The sequence below is a fragment of the Pseudophryne corroboree genome, unplaced genomic scaffold, assembly GCF_028390025.1.
Source record: "Pseudophryne corroboree isolate aPseCor3 unplaced genomic scaffold, aPseCor3.hap2 scaffold_1908, whole genome shotgun sequence".
NCBI classification, from domain to species: Eukaryota; Metazoa; Chordata; class Amphibia; order Anura; family Myobatrachidae; genus Pseudophryne; species Pseudophryne corroboree.
The window spans coordinates 38,247-51,912 of NW_026968546.1; the positions used below are offsets into that span (position 1 = coordinate 38,247).

Sequence of the window (13,666 nt, forward strand, 5' to 3'; positions counted from 1 at the left end):
CCAAAAGGTTGGTGGTTCAATCCCACCCAGGGACGTAATTGACCTTGTGATCAGATTTTGGAGATATTTAATTAGACAAGTCAAAATTTCAAACCTCCTCTTATGGTGTAGGGTACCTGGCCTTCTCTGATGTAATCAGAGTTAGATTTGATTCAGTGATTTTATAAAAACCAGCTAGGAAGCACAATTTAGCAGTGGGTTGCAGAGAAAAAAAATATGCTGGCAGAAAAATCCAATTGAGTGATTAAACAGCTCTTCATTTTCTGGCTTTATTTTTATGCTAACAAATTTGTTCTCTGAAAAGTGTCCACAAATCCAAGTCTCTGATTAACACCTTTGTAAGGATGGTTTTTCACCTATTACTAAATTAAACTTGCTTCATTGGAAAGGCAGCAAGATGCATCCTCATTTCAATGTCTACTGAAATAATACAGGTTGACACCAGGAAACATTAACGCCACTGCATCCTTGCTGCTTTCTCATGTGGAAGTCTGTTTAATGTGAAAACAAGGTCATTTCTAATTAGCACACAGGTAAGGAATTAAGAAAATCTTTATTTAAGGGTGAAGATGTTTCTCACAAAATTGTTGACCCAATGCATCATTGAAATTCAAGCTGGAAAGATGAATTTAATATATCACTTGTACATTTTGTATTGCTCTTCTGGTGACAATGTAGTTTGTTTTTGTCAATTACCATTTTAATAATAGGGTAAAGAAAATGAAGTGGATTTTTGAAAGAAAACAATACTGTCAATATACTATTAAAACAAATTAAAATGGTAAAAGTTATTGTACTTTAAGTAAAAATAAAAGAGCAAAAATATCAATCCCAGTTTTGATTACTTAAATTAACAAAAAAAATGCATATAGCAAAGGATAGTTTCAATCTGCCTACTTCTGGGTTATGGGCCCAGCATGCTTCCATTGCAGTACTCTGCTGCACATGTAAGTGCAAGAGATCCTGAAGCACTCACTCATCATGGGAAAGTACCAATGTGTTTCTTCGTTGGTTGATGGAAGAAACATCTTACAAAAACTCTCCAGATTATTGACTTTTTAAAGTTTTTCTAGGAAACGTTTTAGATGAATGCTTATTAGCCTTTGTCAGTATGTACTTTTTGCAAAGTGTCTCTGTGGCGCAATCGGTTAGTGTGTTTGGCTATTAACCAAAAGGTTGGTGGTTCAATCCCACCCAGGGACGTAATTAACCTTGTGATCAGATTTTGGTGATATTTATGTAGACAAGTCAAAATTTCAAACCTCCTCTTATGGTGTAGGGTACATGGCCTTCTCTGATGTAATCAGAGTTAGATTTGATTCAGTGATTTTATAAAAAACAGCTAGGAAGCACAATTTAGCAGTGGGTTGCAGAGAAAAAAAATATGCTGGCAAAAAAAATCCAATTGAGTGATTAAACAGCTCTTCATTTTCTGGCTTTATTTTTATGCTAACAAATTTGTTCTCTGAAAAGTGTCCACAAAGCCAAGTCTCTGATTAACACCTTTGTAGGGATGGTTTTTCACCTATTACTAAATTAAACTTGCTTCATTGGAAAGGCAGCAAGATGCATCCTCATTTCAATGTCTACTGAAATAATACAAGTTGACACCAGGAAACATTAACGCCACTGCATCCTTGCTGCTTTCTCATGTGGAAGTCTGTTTAATGTGAAAACAAGGTGATTCTAATTAGCACACAGGTAAGGAATTAAGAAAATCTTTATTTAAGGGTGAAGATGTTTCTCACAAAATTGTTGACCCAATGCATCATTGAAATTCAAGCTGGAAAGATGATTTTAATATATCACTTGTACATTTTGTATTGCTCTTCTGGTGACAATGTAGTTTGTTTTTGTCAATTACCATTTTAATAATAGGGTAAAGAAAATGAAGTGGATTTTTGAAAGAAAACAATACTGTCAATATACTATTAAAACAAATTAAAATGGTACAAGTTATTGAGTAAAAATAAAAGAGACTAAAATTTCAATCCCAGTTTTGGATTACTTTAATTAACAAAAAAAATGCATATAGCAGAGGATAGTTTCAATCTGCCTACCTCTGGGTTATGGGCCCAGCATGCTTCCATTGCAGTACTCTGCTGCACATGTAAGTTCAAGAGATCCTGAAGCACTCACTCATCATGGGAAAGTACCAATGTGTTTCTTCGTTGGTTGATGGAAGAAACATCTTACAAAAACTCTCCAGATTATTGACTTTTTAAAGTTTTTCTAGGAAACGTTTTAGATGAATGCTTATTAGCCTTTGTCAGTATGGACTTTTGCAAAGTGTCTCTGTGGCGCAATCAGTTAGTATGTACGGCTATTAACCAAAAGGTTGGTGGTTCAATCCCACCCAGGGACCTAATTGACCTTGTTATCAGATTTTGGTGATCTTTAAGTAGACAAGTCAAAATTTCAAACCCCCTGTTATGGTGTAGGGTACCTGGCCTACTCTGATGTAATCAGAGTTAGATTTGATTCAGTGATTTTATAAAAACAGCTAGGAAGCACAATTTAGCAGTGGGTTGCAGAGAAAAAAAATATGCTGGCAGAAAAATCCAATTGAGTGATTAAACAGCTCTTTATTTTCTGGCTTTATTTTTATGCTAACAAATTTGTTCTCTGAAAAGTGTCCACAAAGCCAAGTCTCTGATTAACACCTTTGTAAGGATGGTTTTTCACCTATTACTAAATTAAACTTGCTTCATTGGAAAGGCAGCAAGATGCATCCTCATTTCAATGTCTACTGAAATAATACAGGTTGACACCAGGAAACATTAACGCCACTGCATCCTTGCTGCTTTCTCATGTGGAAGTCTGTTTAATGTGAAAACAAGGTGATATCTAATTAGCACACAGGTAAGGAATTAAGAAAATCTTTATTTAAGGGTGAAGATGTTTCTCACAAAATCGTTGCCCCAATGCATCATTGAAATTCAAGCTGGAAAGATGATTTTAATATATCACTTGTACATTTTGTATTGCTCTTCTGGTGACAATGTAGTTTGTTTTTGTCAATTACCATTTTAATAATAGGGTAAAGAAAATGAAGTGGATTTTTGAAAGAAAACAATACTGTCAATATACTATTAAAACAAATTAAAATGGTAAAAGTTATTGTACTTTAAGTAAAAATAAAAGAGCCAAAATATCAATCCCAGTTTTGGATTACTTTAATTAACAAACAAAAAAATGCATATAGCAGAGGATAGTTTCAATCTGCCTACCTCTGGGTTATGGGCCCAGCATGCTTCCATTGCTGTACTCTGCTGCACATGTAAGTGCAAGAGATCCTGAAGCACTCACTCATCATGGGAAAGTACCAATGTGTTTCTTCGTTGGTTGATAGAAGAAACATCTTACAAAAACTCTCCAGATTATTGACTTTTTAAAGTTTTTCTAGGAAACGTTTTAGATGAATGCTTATTAGGCTTTGTCAGTATGAACTTTCGCAAAGTGTCTCTGTGGCGCAATCAGTTAGTGTGTACGACTATTAACCAAAAGGTTGGTGGTTCAATCCCACCCAGGGACCTAATTGACCTTGTTATCAGATTTTGGTGATCTTTAAGTAGACAAGTTAAATTTCATACCCCCTGTTATGGTGTAGGGTACCTGGCCTTCTCTGATGTAATCAGAGTTAGATTTGATTCAGTGATTTTATAAAAACATCTAGGAAGCACAATTTAGCAGTGGGTTGCAGAGAAAAAGAAATATGCTGGCAAAAAAATCAAATTGCGTGATTAAACAGCTCTTCATTTTCTGGCTTTATTTTTATGCTAACAAATTTGTTCTCTGAAAAGTGTCCACAAAGCCAAGTCTCTGATTAACACCTTTGTAGGGATGGTTTTTCACCTATTACTAAATTAAACTTGCTTCATTGGAAAGGCAGCAAGATGCATCCTCATTTCAATGTCTACTGAAATAATACAGGTTGACACCAGGAAACATTAACGCCACTGCATCCTTGCTGCTTTCTCATGTGGAAGTCTGTTTAATGTGAAAACAAGGTGATATCTAATTAGCACACAGGTAAGGAATTAAGAAAATCTTTATTTAAGGGTGAAGATGTTTCTCACAAAATAGTTGCCCCAATGCATCATTGAAATTCAAGCTGGAAAGATGATTTTAATATATCACTTGTACATTTTGTATTGCTCTTCTGGTGACAATGTAGTCTGTTTTTGTCAATTACCATTTTAATAATAGGGTAAAGAAAATTAAGTGGATTTTTGAAAGAAAACAATACTGTCAATATACTATTAAAACAAATTAAAATGGTAAAAGTTATTGTACTTTAAGTAAAAATAAAAGAGCCAAAATATCAATCCCAGTTTTGGATTACTTTAATTAACAAAAAAAAAAAAAAGCATACAGCAGAGGATAGTTTCAATCTGCCTACCTCTGGGTTATGGGTCCAGCATGCTTCCATTGCAGTACTCTGCTGCACATGTAAGTGCCAGAGATCCTGAAGCACTCACTCATCATGGGAAAGTACCAATGTGTTTCTTCGTTGGTTGATGGAAGAAACATCTTACAAAAACTCTCCAGATTATTGACTTTTTAAAGTTTTTCTAGGAAACGTTTTAGATGAATGCTTATTAGCCTTTGTCAGTATGGACTTTTGCAAAGTGTCTCTGTGGCGCAATCAGTTAGTATTTGCGGCTATTAACCAAAAGGTTGGTGGTTCAATCCCACCCAGGGACCTAATTGACCTTGTTATTAGATTTTGGTGATCTTTAAGTAGACAAATCAAAATTTCAAACCCACTGTTATGGTGTAGGGTACTTGGCCTTCTCTGATGTAATCAGATTTAGATTTGATTCAGTGATTTTATAAAAACAGCTAGGAAGCACAATTTAGCAGTGGGTTGCAGAGAAAAAAAATATGCTGGCAGAAAAATCCAATTGAGTGATTAAACAGCTCTTTATTTTCTGGCTTTATTTTTATGCTAACAAATTTGTTCTCTGAAAAGTGTCCACAAAGCCAAGTCTCTGATTAACACCTTTGTAAGGATGGTTTTTCACCTATTACTAAATTAAACTTGCTTCATTGGAAAGGCAGCAAGATGCATCCTCATTTCAATGTCTACTGAAATAATACAGGTTGACACCAGGAAACATTAACGCCACTGCATCCTTGCTGCTTTCTCATGTGGAAGTCTGTTTAATATGAAAACAAGGTGATATCTAATTAGCACACAGGTAAGGAATTAAGAAAATCTTTATTTAAGGGTGAAGATGTTTCTCACAAAATCGTTGCCCCAATGCATCATTGAAATTCAAGCTGGAAAGATGATTTTAATATATCACTTGTACATTTTGTATTGCTCTTCTGGTGACAATGTAGTTTGTTTTTGTCAATTACCATTTTAATAATAGGGTAAAGAAAATGAAGTGGATTTTTGAAAGAAAACAATACTGTCAATATACTATTAAAACAAATTAAAATGGTAAAAGTTATTGTACTTTAAGTAAAAATAAAAGAGACAAAATATCAATCCCAGTTTTGGATTACTTTAATTAACAAAAAAAAATGCATATAGCAGAGGATAGTTTCAATCTGCCTACCTCTGGGTTATGGGCCCAGCATGCTTCCATTGCAGTACTCTGCTGCACATGTAAGTGCAAGAGATCCTGAAGCACTCACTCATCATGGGAAAGTACCAATGTGTTTCTACGTTGGTTGATGGAAGAAACATCTTACAAAAACTCTCCAGATTATTGACTTTTTAAAGTTTTTCTAGGAAACGTTTTAGATGAATGCTTATTAGCCTTTGTCAGTATGAACTTTTGCAAAGTGTCTCTGTGGCGCAATCAGTTAGTATGTACGGCTATTAACCAAAAGGTTGGTGGTTCAATCCCACCCAGGGACCTAATTGACCTTGTTATCAGATTTTGGTGATCTTTAAGTAGACAAGTCAAATTTCATACCCCCTGTTATGGTGTAGGGTACCTGGCCTTCTCTGATGTAATCAGAGTTAGATTTGATTCAGTGATTTTATAAAAAACATCTAGGAAGCACAATTTAGCAGTGGGTTGCAGAGAAAAAGAAATATGCTGGCAAAAAAATCAAATTGCGTGATTAAACAGCTCTTCATTTTCTGGCTTTATTTTTATGCTAACAAATTTGTTCTCTGAAAAGTGTCCACAAAGCCAAGTCTCTGATTAACACCTTTGTAGGGATGGTTTTTCACCTATTACTAAATTAAACTTGCTTCATTGGAAAGGCAGCAAGATGCATCCTCATTTCAATGTCTACTGAAATAATACAGGTTGACACCAGGAAACATTAACGCCACTGCATCCTTGCTGCTTTCTCATGTGGAAGTCTGTTTAATGTGAAAACAAGGTGATATCTAATTAGCACACAGGTAAGGAATTAAGAAAATCTTTATTTAAGGGTGAAGATGTTTCTCACAAAATCGTTGCCCCAATGCATCATTGAAATTCAAGCTGGAAAGATGATTTTAATATATCACTTGTACATTTTGTATTGCTCTTCTGGTGACAATGTAGTTTGATTTTGTCAATTACCATTTTAATAATAGGGTAAAGAAAATTAAGTGGATTTTTGAAAGAAAACAATACTGTCAATATACTATTAAAACAAATTAAAATGGTAAAAGTTATTGTACTTTAAGTAAAAATAAAAGAGCCAAAATATCAATCCCAGTTTTGGATTACTTTAATTAACAAAAAAAAAAAAAGCATACAGCAGAGGATAGTTTCAATCTGCCTACCTCTGGGTTATGGGTCCAGCATGCTTCCATTGCAGTACTCTGCTGCACATGTAAGTGCAAGAGATCCTGAAGCACTCACTCATCATGGGAAAGTACCAATGTGTTTCTTCGTTGGTTGATGGAAGAAACATCTTACAAAAACTCTCCAGATTATTGACTTTTTAAAGTTTTGCCAGGAAACGTTTTAGATGAATGCTTATTAGCCTTTGTCAGTATGGACTTTTGCAAAGTGTCTCTGTGGCGCAATCAGTTAGTATGTACGGCTATTAACCAAAAGGTTGGTGGTTCAATCCCACCCAGGGACCTAATTGACCTTGTTATCAGATTTTGGTGATCTTTAAGTAGACAAGTCAAAATTTCAAACCCCCTGTTATGGTGTAGGGTACCTGGCCTTCTCTGATGTAATCAGAGTTAGATTTGATTCAGTGATTTTATAAAAACAGCTAGGAAGCACAATTTAGCAGTGGGTTGCAGAGAAAAAAAATATGCTGGCAGAAAAATCCAATTGAGTGATTAAACAGCTCTTTATTTTCTGGCTTTATTTTTATGCTAACAAATTTGTTCTCTGAAAAGTGTCCACAAAGCCAAGTCTCTGATTAACACCTTTGTAAGGATGGTTTTTCACCTATTACTAAATTAAACTTGCTTCATTGGAAAGGCAGCAAGATGCATCCTCATTTCAATGTCTACTGAAATAATACAGGTTGACACCAGGAAACATTAACGCCACTGCATCCTTGCTGCTTTCTCATGTGGAAGTCTGTTTAATGTGAAAACAAGGTGATATCTAATTAGCACACAGGTAAGGAATTAAGAAAATCTTTATTTAAGGGTGAAGATGTTTCTCACAAAATCGTTGCCCCAATGCATCATTGAAATTCAAGCTGGAAAGATGATTTTAATATATCACTTGTACATTTTGTATTGCTCTTCTGGTGACAATGTAGTTTGTTTTTGTCAATTACCATTTTAATAATAGGGTAAAGAAAATGAAGTGGATTTTTGAAAGAAAACAATACTGTCAATATACTATTAAAACAAATTAAAATTGTAAAAGTTATTGTACTTTAAGTAAAAATAAAAGAGACAAAATATCAATCCCAGTTTTAGATTACTTTAATTAACAAAAAAAAATGCATATAGCAGAGGATAGTTTCAATCTGCCTACCTCTGGGTTATGGGCCCAGCATGCTTCCATTGCAGTACTCTGCTGCACATGTAAGTGCAAAAGATCCTGAAGCACTCACTCATCATGGGAAAGTACCAATGTGTTTCTTCGTTGGTTGATGGAAGAAACATCTTACAAAAACTCTCCAGATTATTGACTTTTTAAAGTTTTTCTAGGAAACGTTTTAGATGAATGCTTATTAGCCTTTGTCAGTATGAACTTTTGCAAAGTGTCTCTGTGGCGCAATCAGTTAGTATGTACGGCTATTAACCAAAAGGTTGGTGGTTCAATCCCACCCAGGGACCTAATTGACCTTGTTATCAGATTTTGGTGATCTTTAAGTAGACAAGTCAAATTTCATACCCCCTGTTATGGTGTAGGGTACCTGGCCTTCTCTGATGTAATCAGAGTTAGATTTGATTCAGTGATTTTATAAAAACATCTAGGAAGCACAATTTAGCAGTGGGTTGCAGAGAAAAAGAAATATGCTGGCAAAAAAATCAAATTGCGTGATTAAACAGCTCTTCATTTTCTGGCTTTATTTTTATGCTAACAAATTTGTTCTCTGAAAAGTGTCCACAAAGCCAAGTCTCTGATTAACACCTTTGTAGGGATGGTTTTTCACCTATTACTAAATTAAACTTGCTTCATTGGAAAGGCAGCAAGATGCATCCTCATTTCAATGTCTACTGAAATAATACAGGTTGACACCAGGAAACATTAACGCCACTGCATCCTTGCTGCTTTCTCATGTGGAAGTCTGTTTAATGTGAAAACAAGGTGATATCTAATTAGCACACAGGTAAGGAATTACGAAAATCTTTATTTAAGGGTGAAGATGTTTCTCACAAAATTGTTGCCCCAATGCATCATTGAAATTCAAGCTGGAAAGATGATTTTAATATATCACTTGTACATTTTGTATTGCTCTTCTGGTGACAATGTAGTTTGTTTTTGTCAATTACCATTTTAATAATAGGGTAAAGAAAATGAAGTGGATTTTTGAAAGAAAACAATACTGTCAATATACTATTAAAACAAATTAAAATGGTAAAAGTTATTGTACTTTAAGTAAAAATAAAAGAGCCAAAATATCAATCCCAGTTTTGGATTACTTTAATTAACAAAAAAAAAAATGCATATAGCAGAGGATAGTTTCAATCTGCCTACCTCTGGGTTATGGGCCCAGCATGCTTCCATTGCAGTACTCTGCTGCACATGTAAGTGCAAGAGATCCTGAAGCACTCACTCATCATGGGAAAGTACCAATGTGTTTCTTCGTTGGTTGATGGAAGAAACATCTTACAAAAACTCTCCAGATTATTGACTTTTTAAAGTTTTTCTAGGAAACGTTTTAGATGAATGCTTATTAGCCTTTGTCAGTATGAACTTTTGCAAAGTGTCTCTGTGGCGCAATCAGTTAGTATGTACGGCTATTAACCAAAAGGTTGGTGGTTCAATCCCACCCAGGGACCTAATTGACCTTGTTATCAGATTTTGGTGATCTTTAAGTAGACAAGTCAAATTTTCAAACCCACTGTTATGGTGTAGGGTACTTGGCCTTCTCTGATGTAATCAGAGTTAGATTTGATTCAGTGATTTTATAAAAAAAGCTAAGAAGCACAATTTAGCAGTGGGTTGCAGAGAAAAAAAATATGCTGGCAGAAAAATCCAATTGAGTGATTAAACAGCTCTTCATTTTCTGGAATTTATTTTTATGCTTACAAATTTGTTCTCTGAAAAGTGTCCACAAAGCCAAGTCTCTGATTAACACCTTTGTAAGGATGGTTTTTCACCTATTACTAAATTAAACTTGCTTCATTGGAAAGGCAGCAAGATGCATCCTCATTTCAATGTCTACTGAAATAATACAGGTTGACACCAGGAAACATTAACGCCAGTGCATCCTTGCTGCTTTCTCATGTGGAAGTCTGTTTAATATGAAAACAAGGTGATATCTAATTAGCACACAGGTAAGGAATTAAGAAAATCTTTATTTAAGGGTGAAGATGTTTCTCACAAAATCGTTGCCCCAATGCATCATTGAAATTCAAGCTGGAAAGATGATTTTAATATATCACTTGTACATTTTGTATTGCTCTTCTGGTGACAATGTAGTTTGTTTTTGTCAATTACCATTTTAATAATAGGGTAAAGAAAATGAAGTGGATTTTTGAAAGAAAACAATACTGTCAATATACTATTAAATCAAATTAAAATGGTAAAAGTTATTGTACTTTAAGTAAAAATAAAAGAGACAAAATATCAATCCCAGTTTTGGATTACTTTAATTAACAAAAAAAAATGCATATAGCAGAGGATAGTTTCAATCTGCCTACCTCTGGGTTATGGGCCCAGCATGCTTCCATTGCAGTACTCTGCTGCACATGTAAGTGCAAGAGATCCTGAAGCACTCACTCATCATGTGAAAGTACCAATGTGTTTCTACGTTGGTTGATGGAAGAAACATCTTACAAAAACTCTCCAGATTATTGACTTTTTAAAGTTTTTCTAGGAAACGTTTTAGATGAATGCTTATTAGCCTTTGTCAGTATGAACTTTCGCAAAGTGTCTCTGTGGCGCAATCAGTTAGTATGTACGGCTATTAACCAAAAGGTTGGTGGTTCAATCCCACCCAGGGACCTAATTGACCTTGTTATCAGATTTTGGTGATCTTTAAGTAGACAAGTCAAATTTCATACCCCCTGTTATGGTGTAGGGTACCTGGCCTTCTCTGATGTAATCAGAGTTAGATTTGATTCAGTGATTTTATAAAAACATCTAGGAAGCACAATTTAGCAGTGGGTTGCAGAGAAAAAGAAATATGCTGGCAAAAAAATCAAATTGCGTGATTAAACAGCTCTTCATTTTCTGGCTTTATTTTTATGCTAACAAATTTGTTCTCTGAAAAGTGTCCACAAAGCCAAGTCTCTGATTAACACCTTTGTAGGGATGGTTTTTCACCTATTACTAAATTAAACTTGCTTCATTGGAAAGGCAGCAAGATGCATCCTCATTTCAATGTCTACTGAAATAATACAGGTTGACACCAGGAAACATTAACGCCACTGCATCCTTGCTGCTTTCTCATGTGGAAGTCTGTTTAATGTGAAAACAAGGTGATATCTAATTAGCACACAGGTAAGGAATTAAGAAAATCTTTATTTAAGGGTGAAGATGTTTCTCACAAAATTGTTGACCCAATGCATCATTGAAATTCAAGCTGGAAAGATGATTTTAATATATCACTTGTACATTTTGTATTGCTCTTCTGGTGACAATGTAGTTTGTTTTTGTCAATTACCATTTTAATAATAGGGTAAAGAAAATGAAGTGGATTTTTGAAAGAAAACAATACTGTCAATATACTATTAAAACAAATTAAAATGGTAAAAGGTATTGTACTTTAAGTAAAAATAAAAGAGACAAAATATCAATCCCAGTTTTGGATTACTTTAATTAACAAAAAAAAATGCATATAGCAGAGGATAGTTTCAATCTGCCTACCTCTGGGTTATGGGCCCAGCATGCTTCCATTGCAGTACTCTGCTGTACATGTAAGTGCAAGAGATCCTGAAGCACTCACTCATCATGGGAAAGTACCAATGTGTTTCTTCGTTGGTTGATGGAAGAAACATCTTACAAAAACTCTCCAGAATATTGACTTTTTAAAGTTTTTCTAGGAAACGTTTTAGATGAATGCTTATTAGCCTTTGTCAGTATGGACTTTCGCAAAGTGTCTCTGTGGCGCAATCAGTTAGTATGTACGGCTATTAACCATAAGGTTGGTGGTTCAATCCCACCCAGGGACCTAATTGACCTTGTTATCAGATTTTGGTGAACTTTAAGTAGACAAGTCAAAATTTCAAACCCCATGTTATGGTGTAGGGTACCTGGCCTTCTCTGATGTAATCAGAGTTAGATTTGATTCAGTGATTTTATAAAAACAGCTAGGAAGCACAATTTAGCAGTGGGTTGCAGAGAAAAAAAATATGCTGGCAGAAAAATCCAATTGAGTGATTAAAAAGCTCTTCATTTTCTGGCTTTATTTTTATGCTAACAAATTTGTTCTCTGAAAAGTGTCCACAAAGCCAAGTCTCTGATTAAAACCTTTGTAAGGATGGTTTTTCACCTATTACTAAATTAAACTTGCTTCATTGGAAAGGCAGCAAGATGCATCCTCATTTCAATGGTAAGTCAACCTTCTTGCCCTATGTTCCCTGTCAACGGATGAAGACGCATCATTATCTACCGCAGTCATTTTGGCCCAATAGATATGCAAGAAGTTTAGATTCCCCTTTCTTTGCAGGTAGAGGAAGGAAAAGGAAGAGGTCTGTAGCCTCTTCAAGATCGCAGGACCAGAGATTGTCCTCTGCTTCTGCCAAATCCACTGCATGACACTGGGGCTTTCTTGCAGGAGCCCACACCAGTGGGGGCACGTCTAAAACTCTTCAGTCAGTTCTGGATTCATTCGGACCTGGACTCGTGGGTTTTACAAATAGTGTCCCAAGGGTACAAACTGGGGTTTCAAGACGTTCCCCCTCACCGATTGTTCAAATTGGCCTTAGTCAGCAGGGAGAAGGTTTTTATTCAAGCCTCTTCGTGGTCCCGAAGCCGGACGGCTCAGTCAGACCAATCTTAAATCTGAAATCCCTCAATTTCTTCCTAAAGAAATTCAATTTCAAGATGGAATTTCTCAGGGCAGTGATCTCCAGTCCGGAGGACGGAGATTTCATGGTTTTGGTAGACATAAAGGATGCCTACTTACATGTTCCCATTTAGCCACTGCCTCAAGCTACCTAAGGTTTGCAATTCAGGATTGTCATTACCAATTTCAGACATTGCCGTTTGGTCTGTCCACGGCTCCGAGGATTTTCACCAGGGTGATGGCGGAAATTATGGTTCTCCTTCGCAAGCAAGGAGTCACAATTATCCCGTACTTGGATGATCTCCTGATAAAGGCGAGATCCAGGGACCAGTTGGTGCAAAACATTGCACTCTCCCTGACAGTTCTTCAACAACATGGTTGGCTCCTAAACTTGCCAAAATCGCAGTTGGTCCCAATGACGCGGTTGTTGTTTTTGGGAGTCATACTGTTAGGCGCCAGGGTCCGCTTGATGGTCTGCGCGGCCCGGCGCCTAGCAACTAGAGACGCCGTGCACGTACAGCCGCCGGCTCCCTAGCAACGCTAGACGCCGGGCGCGCTGAGCCGCACGGACCCTAGCAACGGGGACGCCACTGGCGGACCGCGTTCCCCATTGCTAGGCTTTAGGAAATTAAGATATTCACCTGCTCTCTGGCCGTGCAGCAAGGCAGCTGCACGGCATTTATTCTAATCAGCCTTTAGCAGCTGATTGGAGGACTCCTTGTTAAATACACTCCCAGGGCTTCTCACAGACGCCGGTAATAGCTTCCTGCATGCTGCCTTTGTTTGCTGAGAGTCTGTTTCCAGTCCTGCTGTATCCGGTCATTCCAGTCCGCAGAAGTCCGGTATTCGGGAGTTGTCATCTCATCCCAAGAGGTCGTTTGGTTCCCTGGAGTCCTGACTGATCACCGTTTTATATCCAGTGGTGTTCGTGAGTTGCGGTTCTGCCGTGTGTTGCGGCTCAGCCGCTTTACCTTTTATATTTTGTGTTTGGAGCATTTGCGGAGGGTTCCGCTTCCACAAGTCCTCTCTGGTACTTGGCGGTGCCGGGTAGGAGAATTGGACAAGTGGATATTTTGGTTGTCCTTTTTCCTGGCGGTTTCTCCGCACA

General features: G+C 36.6%; 1 non-coding gene across 1 annotated transcript; it reads left to right on the top strand.

Annotated features, from left to right (window-relative positions):
* Nucleotides 1–1,129: 1,129 nt before the first annotated feature.
* On the top strand, nucleotides 1,130–1,203 carry TRNAN-AUU (transfer RNA asparagine (anticodon AUU)). The gene has a single exon. It is a non-coding gene; the product is annotated as a tRNA-Asn (tRNA).
* Nucleotides 1,204–13,666: the final 12,463 nt, after the last annotated feature.